At 35.4% G+C, this 19,816-nt stretch overlaps 1 protein-coding gene and 1 pseudogene across 4 annotated transcripts in view; one reads left to right on the plus strand and one right to left on the minus strand.

Moving 5' to 3' along the window:
* The window catches only part of LOC145255662 (uncharacterized), a 586,940-nt gene that overhangs the window by 376,476 nt on the left and 190,648 nt on the right, over nucleotides 1-19,816 (minus strand). The window lies entirely within an intron of this gene.
* LOC145255889 (5S ribosomal RNA) lies at nucleotides 5,404-5,520 on the plus strand (annotated as a pseudogene).

Genomic DNA, 19,816 nt, shown 5'->3' on the forward strand with positions numbered 1-19,816 from the left:
CTATTTCATTAAAAGTATTACAGCATCAAAAAAAAAAAAAAAGGGGGGCCTGATATGCCGTAAATTAGGAAAAACAACTTTTTGCTGTGTTCAGATATTAAATTGCTTCCCATATGTTGTCCTTTACTTCTCACATTCCATGAACTATGTTTCTGACAAAAGGGGAAGATTTGTTGTTTTTTGGGTCGGAATCTATCTCTTACCAACCGACTACTACTTTTTCAAGCATCTCAACAACTTTCTGTGTGAGTGAGAAAATCTTCAAAAACTTAAGCGATATCAATAATGTTACTGGTATAAATATACTTGTTTTACGTTGGCAAAAGTGTATTGACTCTGATGGTGCTTATTTCGATCCAAAACTTTTTTTTGTTTGAGCAGAGATATGTTCGTCTAAATTTAAAAGTTAAAAACCGCAAGAACTTTTTTGTGAAGCTGATATAAATTCAATGTAAAATGCCAGTCATGCGTTAATAAAAATCCTGCAATCCAATCATACTTGGCATAAATAGACTTCATTAATGCCTGACTTGTCCACTATGTTTCAGTAATAAATATCCAACAGTCTTTATTATTGTGCAAGGATAGGCACACCTGAATGACATGCAAAATTATTCAATAACTTTGATATACTCCTCTCTTAGCACTTCCCTGATGAGGGCTATGATGATCCTCTTCAGTAAGAAAAAGAAAAAAAAAAAGAAAAAAAAGAAAGAAAAAAGAAAAAAGAAAAAAAGGAAAAAAAAGAAAAAAAATGGGAAAAAAAGAAAAAAAGGAAAAAAGGGGAAAAAGGAAGAAAAAAGGAAAAAAGGGGAAAAAAGGAAGAAAAGGAAGAAAAAAAAGAAAAAAAGGAAAAAAAAGGAAAAAAGGGAAAAAAAGGGAAAAAAAGGAAAAGGGAAAAAAGGAAAGAAAGGAAAAGGAAAAAAAAAGGAAATAAAGGGAAAAAAAGGAAAAAAAGGAAAAAAAAGGAAAGAAAAGAAAGAAAAAAGAAAACATTTGGGAATGGTCTTGATAGAAATCATCTTTTAGATGACCACATAGAATTTTATATTTTGTGAACGTTTCATTTGTAGGATATGTGACCCTGAATAGGTTTCACACTCACCGAACCCGAACCCCCATATTTTTATCAAAACTAATTTCTATCAAAACCACCCTCAGACTATATCTAACTCTAAAGAGACAGAGTTTTAGATATTGGCCGAGCAGTGCAGATAAATTTATGTTAAGATATTTTAATAGGAATGTTAGAAACCATACAATAATTAAAAAAATATAAACATTTGGATGTTTCACGTCCACCCGGGCAACACTGGGTAGCCAGCTTATAGATGTGCGTGTACTCATTTTACTTAGCCTTGTGGCATTAATAATTTATCTATCTATACATCTATAAAAATGAAAATGTGTGTATGTGTGTGTGGACACTTCTCAACCTATATACTCAACGAATTGTTGATCTACAGACTTGAAATTTGGTATATATGGTATTCAGCCATATGGAAAAGGTTTTAATTAGTTTTCAGCCTGAAAAAAAAAAAATAAGCTGCTAAGGAGTCAAAAGTGAAAAATTGGTACGTGGGGGAGGAGGTCATCTGATTTTTATCTGTTTGTCAACTGTTTCACGTGATTTGAAAACTTATTTTTTTAAAAGCTCTTGGCAAGCTGGTCTAATGGTTATCGCACTGTTTTAAAGTTTTGGTTTCGATCTTATCTGGAGAATTTTTTTTTATTATTATTTACAAGAAGTGAACTGTTTAGAAAAAAAAAACAATACTCGCATATGTTTCAGTTGCTTTCCATTTTTTTTTTGTTGTTTTTACTTTTTTTTTTTTAAAGGAATTTAACGTTACGTTTAATATCGGGCAACGCCGGGTATATCTACTATATCTATAAAAGTGAGAATGTGTGTGTGAGGACTCTTCTCAACGTATATACTCAACAAATTTTTGATTCACAGGTTTGAAATTTAGTATATAGGGTATTCAGATATGTGGAAACTTAAATTGGTTTTCATCCGGAAAAAGAAAAAGACGCGTAAGGGGTCAAAAGTGAAAAATTGGTACTTGGGGAGGGGGGGTCATCAGATTTTTGTCTGTCTGTCAACTGTTTCACAACTGCACCTGTGCAAATCGTTCACGTTATATTAAGAACTAGCGGGGGTACCCGGCATTGCCCGAGTGTTTGTTTCCGGGACGGGGAGGGGAGTTTTAAAAAATGTTATGGTAGGTAAGTATGAAGGATCAAACCCAGAGTCATGAGTAAAAGTAGGAAAATAAAGTGTGAAAAAAAAACAAAAAAAAAAAAAAAACATCTGCAACGTTAACAGTTCGGCCACCAAGAAAAGTCCATTCCAGTTGTTTAGGAAAAAAAAAACAAAAAAAAAAACGACTACGGTAGGTCGGCGCGAACGTGAAAATATAATGTGAATTGTCCAGCACGCTAACCACTACGCCACAGAGCACTGCAGCTTAGTTTAGTGATTTTAAATAACTTCACATGAAAGAACTACGAAGCCAAACCGGTGTTCTCTTCTCAACTGTTCCTTGTGAACGATCCCCAAACGGTGTTAAGTGGTGGCAGGGGGAGGAGGAATTTATTAGAGAGAAAATATTTTACCACTTCCATTGATCTTAACCGATTTTGGCCGTGACTTCTCAGCAGAAAAAGTATAGAAATCTAAGATTATCGAGGAATTTGAGAAATAATAAGCCTATAACACACCTCAGATATTGTTCTGCCGTTTGTGCATATTATATTTGCATGAAATATCTTGATTTTTAATCCTATTAAGGTCAAAATCAGACCGGAAAAAATGAGTTCATTTTATTTATATAGAGATAAGTTTGAAAACACCTTTTAAGGATCGTGTCAAGCTGGTCTAATGGTTATCATACATGAATCACTGTCTTTAGTAGTTCATACAAAATTTCAGCCAGATTGGCCCAGTAGTTTTCCAAGATAAAGTAGAACTTAAATACTAATCCCTGTTAACCCCTAACTATTCATCGAGCAGACAGCATAATACTTAATTCGCTGCACTTTACCATAAAAAAGATCCATACAAAGAGTACGAGTAGTTTACTTATTTATTTTTTTTACTTACAAGAAATGAACTGTGCAGAAAAAAACATAATATTCGCACGCACCTGTCGCAGTTTATTTCTGTTTTTTTATTTATTTTTTTTTTTTTAAGGAAGTTAACGTTATGTTTAATAACTACGGTATTTCTACTTATAATTAATAAGAATTCTGCATTGATTAAAATATAATATTTGTGTATTTTATGACCGGACAACACCAGGCGGTTTGCTAGTTTTCAATATACTAGACTATTTTTTAATATCTTTAACAGGCAAAAGTAATGATCTGTTCAGTCATGTGTTTTATGCAAAATTAATGGTTGAATATGGTTAAATTTGTGTTTATTTTTGCATTAAATACTAATCCCCATTAATCCCTATCTGTGTATTGAATGAATAGCATAATACTTAATTTTCTTAAACTTATAAAGGTCTATACAAAATTTCAGCCAGGTCGACCTAGTAGTTTCCAAGATCAAGTGGAATTTAAACACTAATCCCTATTAATCCATAACCATGCAATTAACAGATACCACACTTGGTTCACTGCACCTTTTCATAAAAACGGTTCATACAAAATTTCAGCCAGATTGGCCCAGTAGTTTTCCAAGATAAAGTAGAACTTAAATACTAATCCCTGTTAACCCCTAACTATTCATCGAGCAGACAGCATAATACTTAATTCGCTGCACTTTACCATAAAAAAGATCCATACAAAATTTCAGTCAGATCAAACTAGTAGTTTTCAAGAAAAGTTCTACAGTAAATGTGGTATTATGATTATCTAATGGACACCATAATACTAAATTCATTGTACCTTATAAAAAAGGTCCATGCAAAATTTCAACCAGATTGGTTCAGTAGTTTCTAAGACTAAATAAAACATAATATAGATATTATAAATTCACTCATCGTTTCAATCTCCATCGATTATCTTCCATGTTGCTGGATTCCGGGCGGAACAGTGTAGTAACATTTGTATCGTTATAAGATCATCCTCCCAGGTGTTATCTCCTCCTTTCAGAAAGTAACATACTTCTACAAGAAGTTGTCATAAACGGCTGTTAATTAGCAAATACAGTACTTACATTATATATACTAACGAAAATATGCGACCAGAGGAAACATATTGCTATTTAAAAAATAAAAAAAAAGAAATGAAACTAAGGAGGCTTCCAGAGGGTTGCTAACACTCTCGTTCCAACACCATATATTGTTTGCTATTTATTAAAACATTTTAATACGATTTTGTCCACGTCATCAATTTGATTGGATCGACTGAATCTGTCCCTGAAAAGTAGCTATTAACCTTGTTTATTCGAATTATAAATTCAACGATAGGCCAATGAGTTTGGCCTAATTTGCATATACCCCAGAGGCCATTATTGAACACGGCCTCCTTAATATTGCAAAAACCGCCTACTTTTTTGTTTGCGCCTTCAGTCTTGTTGTGCATAACTGGCTACGCAGGAGCGGTTAGCAATGACACCTGACGCCCGTGATGTTTGATTGCTAATCCTTAGAAAATGGATCTTTAAGCGGATTAACCTAATTTGTCAATTTTTTTGGTTTGACGTTTGTGAAATTTAAATTAATCTTTAAGGTATGGTGTGTTTTGAAGTAACAAGCAAGTTTTAGGAATATTTGGGTGATCGAGAGATTATATTTGTGTGAAATCTGAGACAGTTATAAAGAAGATGAATTTAGTAAACTAACAACTAAAACACTATACGAATCCTTTAAGAAATATTTACGTGAATTTCGAAACATTATAAATAGAACACGGTGTGAAAACTAACTGATTAAAACACTATACGAAACATTAAAAAAATAATATTTGGTTGAATTTTGAAACATTATAAATAGAACACGGTGTGAAAACTAACTGATTAAAACACTATACGAAACATTAAAAAAATAATATTTGGTTGAATTTTGAAACATTATAAATAGAACACGGTGTGAAAACTAACTGATTAAAACACTATACGAAACATTGAAAAAAAAATTTTTGGTTGAATTTTGAAACATTATAAATAGAACACGGTGTGAAAACTAACTGATTAAAACACTATACGAAACATTGAAAAAAAAATATTTGGTTGAATTTTGAAACATTATCGGGAGGACATGTTCAGCACACTAAAACACGATACGAAACATTTCAAAAATATTTGGGTGAATTTTGAAACATTATAAAGAAGACATGTGCACCAAGCCACTATACAGTCTAGTATAACTCAGGTATAGAGTAAAATTGTTTGGATTGAAGGAAAGATTGTATTAGGTTGTCGTGTGTGTGTGTGGGGGGGTGTATATCATGTACGGCATAATTACGTTGACACACCGGTTCTTGTCAGATCACCAAAGTTAAGCAACGTTGAGCCTGGTTACTACCAGATGGGTGACCATTTGGGAATTCTAGGCGCTGTATATTCTTTCCGCTTATCTCGGGATTGTTTCCAGTCGTCCTGAACCTCCACCTTCCACTGGTATTCAACAATGTCGACTCAGGAAAGGTGTGGGTGGAGATTGCGCAACTCTTGCCAAAAAAATTTCACGCGCAGGCACCTTTGCAGTGGATATCCATAGTCTGTCAAGACTGAGGGAAGCTTATATATATATATATATATATTATATATATATATATATTATATATATATTAGTTAAACGTCAAAAATGACATTTTTGCACCAGCCCAATATATTTTATTAACGACGACTCATTTACTACTGAGTAAATATATTTTTAAGAATTGTTTTGTATTTGCGCTGCTTCATCAATTATTTCAACTTTGCACAATATTTTCTTTCTGATATATATGGGTAGCAGGACAGCACTACTGTCAAAGGAAAAGTAAGACGCCTCCTTCCCTCTGCTAGTCTGCGGGGGAACCCTTGAGGATGGTTGAGAACCCACCTAGCCTCCTCCCCCAAATCAGGGTAACGCGAGGTCATGGAAAGTAGGTAACTGATGTAATACAGAAGCAAACAAATAATTCTGTTCATAGTTTCATATTTCGTTATGCTGAGCAGAAGATACCTCTGGGTACAATGGCCAAGAGAATCGCTAAGTATGGGCACTGCTCGGATAGGAAGAAACTGCAACATACTGTCTGTACAACTACAAAGTTCTGGCAATGCATCAAATTCTTTATTCGAGAAACAGTGTGAATATGATTCTAAATCAGAACACCTCGCTCGGTAGGAGTGAGCAACAATGAATTCATGATTGCCTTAAGGGAGGGAGATGGATGGAGAGCCATAGCCGTCAATACCTTTAACAGGTAGGACATCATTTGATATATGCTTTCATTCTCATGATGAAACTTAACGAATAAGTCTAGTATAGACTGTTGGACTTTCATTCATGAAATTTGGTGGACAAATCATGAATAGTTTAAAGTTTATTTGTACTAGTGATGGGACAATTCCAATATTTTTCCTGATTCTGATCCCATTTTTTTTTTTTATAAATATTTAACTATAATATTGTTCTTTTTTCTCAATTACCGTAAAAATCATGTTAAACGTGTATATATTTTCTCAAATGTAAAAACACACTTGTTAAGGGGCGGGGGTGATCTTTAGATTTTAGCTTTATTGGTAGTATAAAATCAATAAATATTGATTATTTTATTATTACTAAAAAGCAGTGGAAGGTTTTGTTTTAAACAAAATCAAATAAAAACAAGTGAAGCATGCATTGTCCCCCGTGAATGCACAGTAAACGAGGCATAAAAAAAGTACCGAGTTCAGCATTTGCTTCCCCCCCCACCTCTCCCATTTAACCCAAAAGTCCCCAGGGGACGTCAAATCCTGATGAAAATGGACAAGCGGTGCAGTTTTAGGCCTTAACATATGTAAATTTTAATTCTGCACCATGCAAAAAAAAAAAAAAAAAAAAAATGACTCAGCCCATCATTTAACCCCCCACCCCACCCCACCCACTTAGTTTCCAAGGCCTTAACATATTTAAATTTGAGTTCAGCACTATCCAAAACTGCTAAATAGACATACACAGAAAATTTTGGATAAATATGGTAGAAAACTCCCCAAAAATGGAGTGTTTTTATTAGCCCTAAAAGAGCCCCTGGGGTACACCCATGGGTTATTGCAAAGTATAAACAAACAAAATTATATAGAAATCAATTAGCTACAACTTTTCAGAAAGTTTTATAAAAATCCAAGGCATCAATTTTTTTTTTTTTTTTAATAAACACAAAAGTGTCAATTTTAGGCATTTTAACCTGAAAGGCACCCTGGAAGGGCAACCAGAGTTTTCCCGGAAAATCCGTTCTGTTACTTTTTTTTACTCATATCATGTTTAATGTTTGTGCAAAATTTCCAAAAATTCCAAGGCATAGTTATTGAGAAAAGTGCGGACGGACAAATGGACAAGGTGAATTTACAGGTCTAACCTCCTTTTGTCGGGGTGCCAAAAAGATAAAGGAATCGTTTTTGGCATCAGAAAATAGGCACTAATTTTTCCGATTCTGATACCGATTCCAATAAAGTTCTGATTTTTCTGATTAAATCATCCTAACACTAATTTGTACCAAATATAGTTAAACTGCAAAAAGGATTGTGAATTTTATTAAGGATTACAAATCTTACATTTCATAAAGATGACCTTATATCAAATCAAAGACTGTTGGACAATCATAATTGACACTTGGTGGACAAGCCATGCATCAGAACAGACCTTTCACTTTTCTCCTAGATAATTTGTCTTGTAACTAAGCTGGTTGGTGGTGGTTGGGAGGGGCATGAAAGACCTGATTAAACATGGTGCCTGTTAATCTATATATCTCTAAAAGTGAGAATGTGTGTGAGGACATTTCTCAACCTATATACTCAATGAATTTTTGTTCTACATTCTTGAAATTTGGTATATAGGATATTCAGACATGTGGGAACATTTTTTAATCGGTTTTCATCGGGGAAAAAGGGCTGCTAAGGAGATAAAAACTGGAAAAATTGGATTGGAGCAAAACTAAAAATTGTCTCAGCCTAGAAGGATTTTTTCTTCAGTGATTAATGGATAGAACAGATGAAGATACAAACATACTCTGCAGTGGAATAGAAAAAAAGTTAAAGCGTTGGCCAGTGCATGGAGTATTGTTGCTGCATCTCGGCTGGAGCGTCTGCTACTAATCTTTTACTCTTAGGGTTTAAAAAAAAAAGTCACTAAATAGGGTTCGTAGGTGATATAAAAAAATGTGTTTATTTACGCATTAAAAATCTTTCCTAACTTGAACATTATTACACGAGTAGTCATTTCGAATAAAAAGTTAACGTATTTATCTCATTTGGGTCAGTTCTGTATTTAAAATACAATGAACACGGTTTTTTTTTTTTATAGAAATGTTAATAAACTCGTATCTGCAGTGCGTGATTAATTTTTCTGTCCAAGAACTGAGTTTTGCACTATCCAGAATAATATCCACTTTACTAAAACATATTTGTTGATTCAATATATTTCTCATTCCGTGGAATTTCCACGGGTCCTGCTAGTTTATATTATTTTAATTCTTAATTTGCAATTAACTAAATAACTCATCTCTTACTAAGTTTCTACAACGGCGAGACACACTATAAACTAGAGAAATGCACAATCAAAATGTGTAAACTTTGAATGAGTATAAAAAAACAAAAAAAAAAAATCAAGATGGTTGCCACTTGCAAATTCGTAGACCAAATATTAGGTTGGTGCAAAAATAATGTCGTTTTTTTTATGTATATCTATCTGATAAAAAAACGACATTGAGTTCTATATTATAATATATATATATATATATATATATATATATATATAGATGTTTTTATTTGTTTTTTTTTGTTAGCGATACTTTCTTGAATGAATTCAAGTATTTATACGAAAGTGCATTTTTACCTTAATGCTTGTTGGGAATAATTTTCCCATTGACCAATCTGGTACCCCCTTTTAATGGGGAGCGACATATATATTATTTTTAAAATATAATTATCCACTGACACGTGTTTCGTCGTCCACGACTCGTCAGAGTGGCTGGTTTTAGCGAGATTCGAAAGCGGCACTTCGTGATAAGAAGCCTAATTATATATATATATATATATACACATGATTCAAAATGGCGTAATGGAAACATAAGGTATTTACGGATTCTCTTCAATTTTCAGATTTCTAATCATGTCAAAACGCACTTTATTTCCTTTTGATGTATTGATTGTTGCTAGTTCTTCTGATGAGTTAAGGGCAAAATAGATTCACTAATTGATATAATAATTAAGTGATAGATTTTGTGCTACGAAACAGATACTGTCAAGAATTGTAAATATCAACTGAATTAAAGGAATAAATTATAAGATGATCAACATCATGAACTTTGGAATTCATTCACTATATATATATATATATATATATATATATATATATATATTGGGTTGATGCAAAAATAATATCGTTTTTTTCGTATATCTATCTGAGAAAAAAACGACATTATTTTTGCACCAACATAATAGCAGCCTTGACTGCATTTCACAAGTTTCTATGGTTAAAATAAATTAACTTTTTACACAAAATGACTCCTCACGTACTGATGCTTTTTTTTTCTTTTTTCACATGGGGATCACCACTTATCAAGGCCCGAAGGCCACTCAGGGATAAGGGTTATTGCATGTACAGTAATCAATGAGATAGTATTGTAGTAATCATTAGTATTGGGGGTTTTGATACAGTGTCTTACTTAAGGGAGCGGTTTGTCAGGAGTTTATGTTGGACTTGAAGATGTCCAAGTTGTAGTCAGTTGGAAAACAGGCAAGCGGCAGAGAGTTCCACTGGCGTGCAGTTCTAAGAAAGAAGCTTTGCTCATGGAATCTACGTTTGGATTTAAGCACAGATAAAGAGTGGGGAGAATTATTGACAGTAGTTTCAGCCAGACGGGTGTTTCTCGTGAAAGATTGGTGAGGGGGGGGGAGATTGGAGCTCAGACGAGCACCTGCCATGGAAATAACGATAAAACAAAGACAGGCTTGCAACGTCTCTTCTGTGGAAGAGAGGCTGCAGGGAAGAGAAAAAAGGCATCCCCCACTAAACCACAAAGTCTATTTTGTACTCTGTCAAGGAAGGATAGGCTGTTTTTAGCAGCTCCTGCCCAGATGTGGCAGTAGTACTCCATCCTCGGGCGTACTTGGCTTTTATACAGATAGAGAATTGCATTAGTAGCGAGATATCTTCTGGAGCGGTAGAAGGATCCAGATAAAAAAACATTTTGAATGTCTTATTTTTCTCATATCACCCGCAAACGCGACAGAGTTGTACTCTCAATCCATCAAGTCCAAAGTAGCTGAACAGCAGCTTGGTTCCCACCAATTTTGACAAATACCAAAGAAGATTCTGAATAGAACTGTGTGCCCTAACCCAACCATCATCAATGGATCTTAATATCTACACACACTAAATTTTTCTCATATCACCCACAAACCCTATTTAGTGACTTTACCAAAAAAAAACCTTGAATCTAATAGGTCCCACACTATCGTCCAAGCTTCAGCCCCTATCGCATCACCACAATGCTTCATCTGTGCCCGTTTTACAAGTACTTTAATAAAATGTGCTCCAATAAACTCACAGCGTGTGCCCGCTCCCCTTGACGTACATACTCCCGTCTAACCTGACAAGCCGCAAACTTTCACCACCTACTCTCATAGTTTCTTCCCTTAGACCGGAGGCGAGGGGGTGTTTTGAAATTCCCTCTCTTTTTCTGGCTTCATTGACTGTACCAGCCTACAGAAGTTTAAATGTAATGTAAACAGACATCTTGCTGCTCAACTCCCCACAGTCCCCTGCTCCCAAATAGTAGTCCCTTACTTCCAAGTAGCAGTACAGATATAGCTTGTTTTGGGGTGAAAAAGAGTAAAAAAAGTGAAGTATTTTTAAAACAGGTGCAAGGAGGCAACATTGCAGAGATAGGGCAAAGGTTGGAATTTGGCCGTTAGTGCAGGACCTATTTGATTCCATATACAAACCCCTTTCCCAACATACTATATCCTGTATATTTTTGCTTTACCCCCCCCTCCTCCCCCAAACCTACTATAGAAATCTGAGAAGTTCACGTAAGACTAGCTGACAGCCTAGCATTGCCCAGTCGTGCAATACGCTTAAACATGATATTTTAATCTATCCAGATTGCGTATGTATTATTATAGAATCAATCTTATATTGATTATTATATATTACGAGTAATAATTTGCCCGATGGACTAATTTGCATAAAAAAAAAATAATGAAAATGTCGTCCATCAAGTTCTGTTTGTATTTGTTTACAATATTGCGTCAGCTGATATTTGAGCTTGACAATGAATGCCCTGGAAAAGTCACTTCTGATTAATGTTTAGTTTTAAGATATGCAAACGAAGAAACGATTTGCAGCAATTTTAAATGGTACCTCTTCTTTTATTGTAAATTGAACTAGTTAATTAGAAAAAATTAAATTAGTAAGGTACACCCGGATTTGAACAGGAGGATCTTTTGATCTGTAGTGTTTACTACTAAGCTATATATTTTTTTTTTTTTTCATAAGAAATGATTTGCCGTGATTTTATTATCTCCCTTTGCCGGTATAATGTAGAATATTCGCCTGTAAAAATTATTCTTATCTATAAAAGAGAAAAGTTATTTTTAAGATCGGATTTTTAAGACTGATTTTCAATAATTATCGGATGAATTTCCGTATAAAACCTATTTAAGAACACTGCCAGACAAATAAATTAGATTTGTGAGAAATTTAAAAGAAATAGGCTCAGCCATTTCGGAACCTATAAGGAAGGAACTCGCACACAAAGTGAGATTTATATAATAGTGATAGAGATTTTAATTTTATAAAAATGGTGACTTAATTCTTATTCATATTTATTTGCCTGCCCATGGGGGTTGCGGTTAGCCACAAGATTTGAAAAGAAATGGCATCCATTCTAGGAAAGTTGAACTGGCTTCCTCCAAAGATGGAAGTTTCATGGGATTATCAAATTGACAATCGGTTTTAAATGAAAACCCAGCTCCCCTAAAATGGGCGCTCTGGATTGGAAAGAAAAAATAAAAGCTGACTCAGCCTAGAAGGATTCCTTTTTCACTGATCGAGGGATAGAAAAGATGGAGTCTAGTATGAGAACAGGTACTGCACTTTTGCTCCGAGCCAGTTTATCATGTGACCACGCTGGGTTGGTACGGCAGGAGAGAGCTAAATTAAACATGGCGACGGCAACAAAGCTTGGCGAGAGGGTGGAGCAATTCAAAGAACTATGTGTCAGCTGTTACTTATGCCGAAGCCTTAAATAACATTTATCAGAAAATACATAAAACTTTAGATCAAATGGGTAAATGTGGAGCGACAGTCATGTTTCAAAAGTGGACCAATTTCTCACATCGACCAAGTTCATCATCCGTGAAAAACAGTGTCAGTAAAATAAACAATTCATTAGTAATCCAGAAAATTAAACCATTCGTACACACTAAATAAAACTCGTTCAGCTACAACCATTGTATATGATTTGGTGCTTATTTATAACTAGCCTGTGTGCCCGGCGTTGCCCAGATGTTTTAAGGTGTGTGTCGTGTAAAAAAAAAAAATAAAATAAAATAAAAAAAATTAAAAAAAGTGGTAGTAGGCAGGTAAGCTCAAACCCGTAAATGTACAGAGAGGTGTTAGAAAAAAAAAGGGGGGGTAGTAGGCAGGCTCGAACCAGTGCCACGAAGGTGGAAAAGAAAGTAAAAGAATATCTGACGCGACCGGAAGTCAAAAGCGTTGAAATTAACCGAAGTCAATCCAACGGTGACGATGACTTGCTAAAATGTCGGCGAAAAAAATCGACCCCCTCCTTGTACAAAACGGCCGAGTTTAGGGTGAAATAATTAATGTTTTGGACCAATTTTTCAATATTTGTTGTCTGAGACGTCGAGCTTCAAAATGATACCGATTTTGTCAGGATCCGTTGCCTCTTTCAAAAGTTTTTTGTGAGACATACAAACATGCGTACATTTAAACAGACAGGTGAGATTTATATTATAGGCAGCTTAACCTGCCTTGATAGAATTCAAAATAGACTTCGTAGCTTGGTGAGGAGATGCCCTTTTCTCTTCCCTGCAACCTCTTTCCCACAGAAGAGACGTTGCAAGCCTGTCTCTGCTTTATTGTTATTTTCATGGCAAGTGCTTAAATCTATGCCCCCCCCCTCGCCAATCTTTCACAAAAAGCACTCATCTAGCCTAAACCACTATCATTAATTTCCCACACTCTTTATCTGTGCATAAACCTAAACGTAGATTCCATGAACAAAGCTTCTTTCTAGAAACTTCACGCCTGTGAAACTCTCTTCTGATTGCCTGCTTTCCAGCTGACTACAATCTGATTGTCTTCAAGTCCAACGTAAACAAGTTCTTGATGAACCGTCCCCCTAAATAATCCAATTTACAAAATTCCCACTACTTATGTTTACTACGCTATAATTGACTAATGTGTACCCATTAACTCTTATCCTCGAGTGGCCTCCGGGCCTTGATTCGTGGTGATTTCTGTGTAAAAAAAAAACTACAAAAATATCTGTGTTGCTTCACGGGGGAAGAGAGACAAAAAGAAAAATTTTATCACACACAGCAGCACAGTCCCGAACAATTCCGTCCACACGACCCGACATAATCCTGGACAACTCTGTAAGTTCGAAGTCGAACACCTCCGACGATCCAACACGACAGGACACTATCCCAAACGAGAGGACTCAACACTACACGTTACCAGTCCAACCTCGCAGTCACTCTCCAAATGACTGGTATCAGCTTTTTATAGACCTTGAACAAACTCATTTTCGCTGTAGGTAGGTCTGACAAAGACATTGGCATACAATTCTCGAGCGCTTCCACGCATGCTAGTCACATTATGATATACGTACTTGCTACGGAACGTATGTCATATTCCAAAAATCATGTAAATTGATCAAGTAGATTTTTTTCAACCAAGAAAATTAAAATTTATGATTTTTAGCAATTTTTAACGCTAAACTAAATTCACTGTAAGTAAGCACACAATTCTTTAGTAATCCCAAAAAATAAACACTTCATGCACAATAAATAAAACTCGTCTCGCTACAACAATTGTAGTGATCTGGTGATTATTTAGAATTACACTTATTAAAAAAAATACAAAAAAAAAAAAAATTATGTACGTACATACTCGTCACATTCCAAATATTACGTAAATTAATCAAGTAGATTTTTTTAAAGTAAAAATCAAAATTTACGATTTTAATACTTAACTAAGTTCAGTATAAGGTTGATTTGAGTCTAGATACTTCAAATTGAGTTGTCTAACCCTTATTTCATCATGGCTGATGAAAACACTGATTTGTTGTCATAGAATTTGTTGTCATAGAATTTGATTTTGTTCGTTTTAAAAAAAAAAAGTGATCAATTTTTGGAATATTACATCTTTGTTTTGTGTCGAGTGTGTACATCATGAAACTTTTTCTGCATAAGTGTATTTCTAAATAAGCACCAATGATTTTCTATTTTTCATCTTTATCTGGAGCTATGAGGTGCCTTCAATAAGTTTGCAGATTTTTTTTGTTCACGCGTGTAAAATTGTCGTAGACTCTTGGAAATTCAGTATGTTATTGCTATACATCTTATGAGATGACTAACCAATTCTTATGATTTCAGGTTCAAATGAACAGCTATCGCAGGAATTGGAATACACCCTACGTAAGCAAATTTTCCAGGACATTCATCGTTAAGCCCAAATGACGTGATATTGTAAACAAGCACATACAGAACTTGATGAACGACATTATCATTATTATTTTTGTTTTTTGCAAATTAGTCCACCGAACAAATTATTCCTCCTAATATATAATATCTGAGAGAGAGAAAGAGAGAGAGAGAGAGAGAGAGAGAGAGAGAGAGAGAGAGAGAAATAAATAAAAAGTTTTGTTTGTCACAGCTGGTGAATTTCAGAAATGCAGTCTGAAAGATATGCAATAAAATTCTGTTTTAAACTTGGAAAAAAAAATACCACAGAAACGTATGGAATACTTCAGACTGCTTTTGGACCATCTTGCACGAATCGAGTATCAGTTTTTGAGTGGCATAAGAGATTCAAGGAAGGCAGAGTGTCTAAGGGATGATGAGAGGTGCGGGAGGAGTAAACATACATTCACTGATACACTGTATATACACTGCACTTGGATGCCTAAAAAGAACAGTGTGCGTTTCATACATTATACACATGCACTGATGGGTATATAACAAAAAAACAAGAAGAAAGAGCTTTCACTAGAATTATAGTAGAATCTCAAGTGCTGAACACATTTTAGCTGGAACTAGTATATTTTTTTATTTAAAAAAAAAACTGAAAAAACTCATTTTCACCCCCCAAACAAGGCATATTGCTACAAAGTGACACACACACACACGCGCACACACACACACACACACACACACACACACACACACACACACACACACAAAGAAAAGAAAAGCAAAGAAAATATTCATTATCTAAACTTGAATAACTTTTGAAAGAATTGATCAATTCTTTTTATTTTTCAGATTTACCAAGAAGAATTAATATTCTAAGAGTCTTTCTCGAGGGTAGATGGGCCTCTCTCTTTTGCTGCTGGTCAGGTTAGTTGAGAGTATGTACATTGAGAGGACAAAAGTGCTGAAAGTTCATCAGAGTAGGTTCCATTAAAGTACTTGTGAAACTGCAACCGGAATGCGACATTGTGGCGATGGGACAGAGGTTGGAGCTTGGCCGACAGTGCAAAGCTTATTAGATGTTAAACTCTTTTTTGGACCCGGTCTAAGAGTGAGAGCCTAGTGGTCAATCCACCAGCCCAGATGTGGTAACAACCCTTCATGGATGAGTAAACTATTGCTTTATAAATATATAGGATGGTGACTGGTGTGAGTAATTTTCTAGCACAGTGAAGGGAGCCCATCATTTTTTTTTTTTTTTTTTGCAGCAGAAAACTATATACAAATCATAAAGGCTCAATCGTCTGCTCTTTGAAGGTTGACAGTTTTCTATTTCAACAATTATCTAATTGGGCCCCAGTGGTGCTAGTGGTAAATTCAGTCGGCTTTGAGCTGAAAATAGAACACAAAGAATAGATGACCTAAAAACAATGGCGGCCATATTGATTGAATTAAAGAAGTTTAAAACTGTTTACCAAAATGGCTGAAGCATTCCAACAGGTTTTATCATTAACTGCTATATTCTCTGATGCGTGGAGAATGGTTGGAATCTAATACCATTGAAATCTATCCAATACTATTATCGTTTCAAATTAATAAAATTTAATCCATAAGAATCTGAGAACATACTCATAACGTGATGATGCTGATGATCATTAAATCCCTACTTAAAAGAAGTAAAGACAATTATCAGGCTGACAAAGCTCTTGTGGGTTTTTAACTTTTAAATTCAGATGAACGTATCTCGGGTCAAACAAAATTTTATTGATCGAAATAAGCTCCGTCAGAATCAACACACTTTTGCCATGCAAAACAAGTGTATTTATGTCAGTAACGTAAAAATCGTGTTTTGGTGTCGCTGAAGGCGTTTTTGATATCGCTTAAGTATTTAAAGCATTTCTCCCGCAGGAAGTTGTCAAGATGCTTGAAAAAGTGGTAGTCGGTAGGTGAGAGGTCTGGGGGAGTATGGTAGATGAGGCAGAGTTTCCTAGCCCAATTCATTCAACTTCTGCAGGGTCGGTTTAGCAACGTGCAGTCAGGCATTGTTGTGGACGAGAATTGGGCCTTTTCTGTTGACTAATTGTGTTCGTTACAAACTCTACTTTCAACCGAGTCGTTGTTTGTTTCGTTCACCACACTCTTTTCTTCTACCTCTTCTTTTACACACGTCCGTTCGCTTTAGTGACTAAAAATCGTCTGTCCTCCCGCTTTCCTTTCCTCGTTGTTTATGGAATCAGGGTACGAGATTCTCCGAGATTCCCAGAGATTCCACGAGACTTTTTTTCCACATAAACGCATGCGGGCGCCATCTTGATTCTCAATTTGTGCTTTCCATGCACAAACGCGCAGCCGCTTTAACGGTAAGCCACTTCTTTCTCCACACTCCCCCCTGATCTCATGATCACAGATGCTGGATGTTGTTGTCGAAGTTTCTGATGCATTTCATCCATTTGTTGACACTACTTCACTGCCGTAATGGTTTCACCGGCATTAAAAAACTGTAAGGGATGAGACCGGTAGCAGACTACCAACAACAGTCAGCATGACCTTCTTTTGGTGCAACTCTGGCTTCAGGAAGTGTCGTGGAGTTTCGTCAGCGTCTAACCACTAAACTGAACATGGCTGATTGTCGTAAAAAACCGACTTTTCATCGCAAGTCGAGAAACAGGTCGTTTATGTTGGGTAAAAGAAGGGAAGATGACACTTCATAACAGCGTTTCTTTTGGTTACCGCTTAATTCGTGAGGCACCCATTTATCAAATTTTTTTTTCGTCTTTCCAATCTCTCACAAGTGGTTGGAAATCGTTGTATACGTTGTCTAATTCAGAAGCAAATTCTCGAACAGTTGCGCGTGGATTGACTAAGCCTCTTAATTGATCATTGTCAACATCCGATGGTCAACCACTACACTCATCATTGTCAAAACTCTCATCTTAAGAATTTGGGTTAGGTTATTGTCAATTACCTGAGGCACTTCTACCGGGGAATGCCGACAGGGGTGCCCAGGCATTTTTTTTTTTTTAGATCAGAATGCTCCTCTCCGGTGTGGGGTGAGGGTGCTGAATTTAATCCCACTTTCCGACCCTTGTATCATATTTTTCCCTGTGGAAGAAGAATAAATACACCAAGGCCAGCCATATGCCTGGCTTAGATGAGCAGACCTACATCAAATCCAGAAAGCGGAAGAAAGAAAGAGAGAGAGAGAAACCAATGGTGAGGGCTTGTTTCTGGCCGGGCAGCCGTAAGTTCCACTGGTTTGCTATATGAACGTGTTTTGAGGAAAATTGTAGAGAAATTGTTGATAGAGTTTTTTTTTTTTTTTTTTTTTTTTTTGCTTTTACAGCGGGAGTCACTACTTATCAAGGCCCGAAGGCCACTCGAGGATTAGGCTTAATGAGTGCACAGTGGTCATCCACAACAGTGTAGTAATTGTTAGGGAGGAAATTGGGTACAATTCGATTAAGACAAAAGTAAATGATGAGAGTGTTAAAAAGATTTGATGGTGGTACTGGTGGTGAACACTGAACGGTCCTCTCTTGGAAACGTTCCGGCAGCAGTTTGGCGAAAGGTTTAGTTTTTAGATGTTCCGTTTTTTTTTTTTTTCCATTTTAACTGATGTTGGGACGATTAATCGGAATTGGAAAAATTAGAACTTTTTTCGAGTATTGGAATCAGTATTGAAAAATCTGTGCCTATTTTTTGATGCCAGAAACGATTCGTTTAATCATCTTTTAAAAAAAAATTTTTTTTTGTTTAAAACAAAATCTTTCACTGCTGGTAGTAAAAATAAAACAATAAATATTTATTGATTTTAAACAACCAGGAAAATTAAAATCTATAGATTACATCCCCCCCACACACACACAAGTGTGTTTTGATGTCTGAGAAAATATATGAACATTTAACATGTTTTTTTTTTCGTTTGTTTTTTTATTTTTATACAGTAATCACGGGAAAAAAAATGACAATTTTATAGTTAAAGAGATTTATAAAGAATCGGAATCAGTAAGTGTATCGGAATCAGGAAAAAATATTGGGATCGTCCCATCACTAATTGTAACCTATGAGATGTATGTATATTTTATAAATAAAGATATATGTGTATTTATTTAGATAGCATGGTTTTATTCAGGAAAATGTTATTAAATAAAACAGTTGTTTTGTTTCTTCAGAAGATATTTTATTTCTTCAATTTTTGTCACATAGTAAATTTCCATTCAGTATTTCAATCGAATTAATGTGTAACGGCCATAAGACTTCACGGTTGAGAAGTTGAATCTGTTTGCTTTATAAGCTCAGTTTTCATTGGTGCTAGCAGTCAACTTCATTTATGACTTGACCAACCAGAGAGCATTTCTCAGGCGAGCTAAGCACATAACAGGGCTTGTAAAAAGGCTAACTGCCCGAGAACTTTTTTTCTTCCTTTCCGGCTCTCAACTGTTGACAACACACTTCATGAGGCTCGGACCAATTCCCAAACTTGTCTCTTGGGATACAACAGAACCCACCCGGACTTTTGGCCCTGGGTTCGACTTCAAGGAGAATCCATCATGGTCATTGCTGGACCCTAACTCCAACACACATTCACGAACTCTTCTGCCCTCTAGCAGGACTGCCTAACTTCCTGTCTTTGTCCATACACAAACTCATTCTATGACTCTTTTCTCTTTTTCTACATTCTTTCTTGTCATTTCATATGCATTAATTTGCATATCAATGAATTATTTGCACTAGTAATACATGATAAAACTGAACTTGGGAAAACAGGGTTCGAATGTTGGCAACAAAGGATACAAGATGTGGTAAAAGTCGTACGCATTCTGATAATTTTTTTTTTGTACATTAGATTACAAGCTATTTCGGCAAAAATGTAAAATTGATGTGACTGAGGAAAAAGTCAGATTTTATGAAAAGTGTCATAGTTGTGAAATGAAGAGATAAAAAAAATTGGGATCTTTATAAAAAGTTTTGTAATTATATGGAGAGTTACAACACGATTTGGGTTGG

This window comes from Euprymna scolopes, chromosome 31, assembly GCF_053919585.1.
Source record: "Euprymna scolopes isolate OS-2025 chromosome 31, ASM5391958v1, whole genome shotgun sequence".
In the NCBI taxonomy this organism is placed as follows: domain Eukaryota; kingdom Metazoa; phylum Mollusca; class Cephalopoda; order Sepiida; family Sepiolidae; genus Euprymna; species Euprymna scolopes.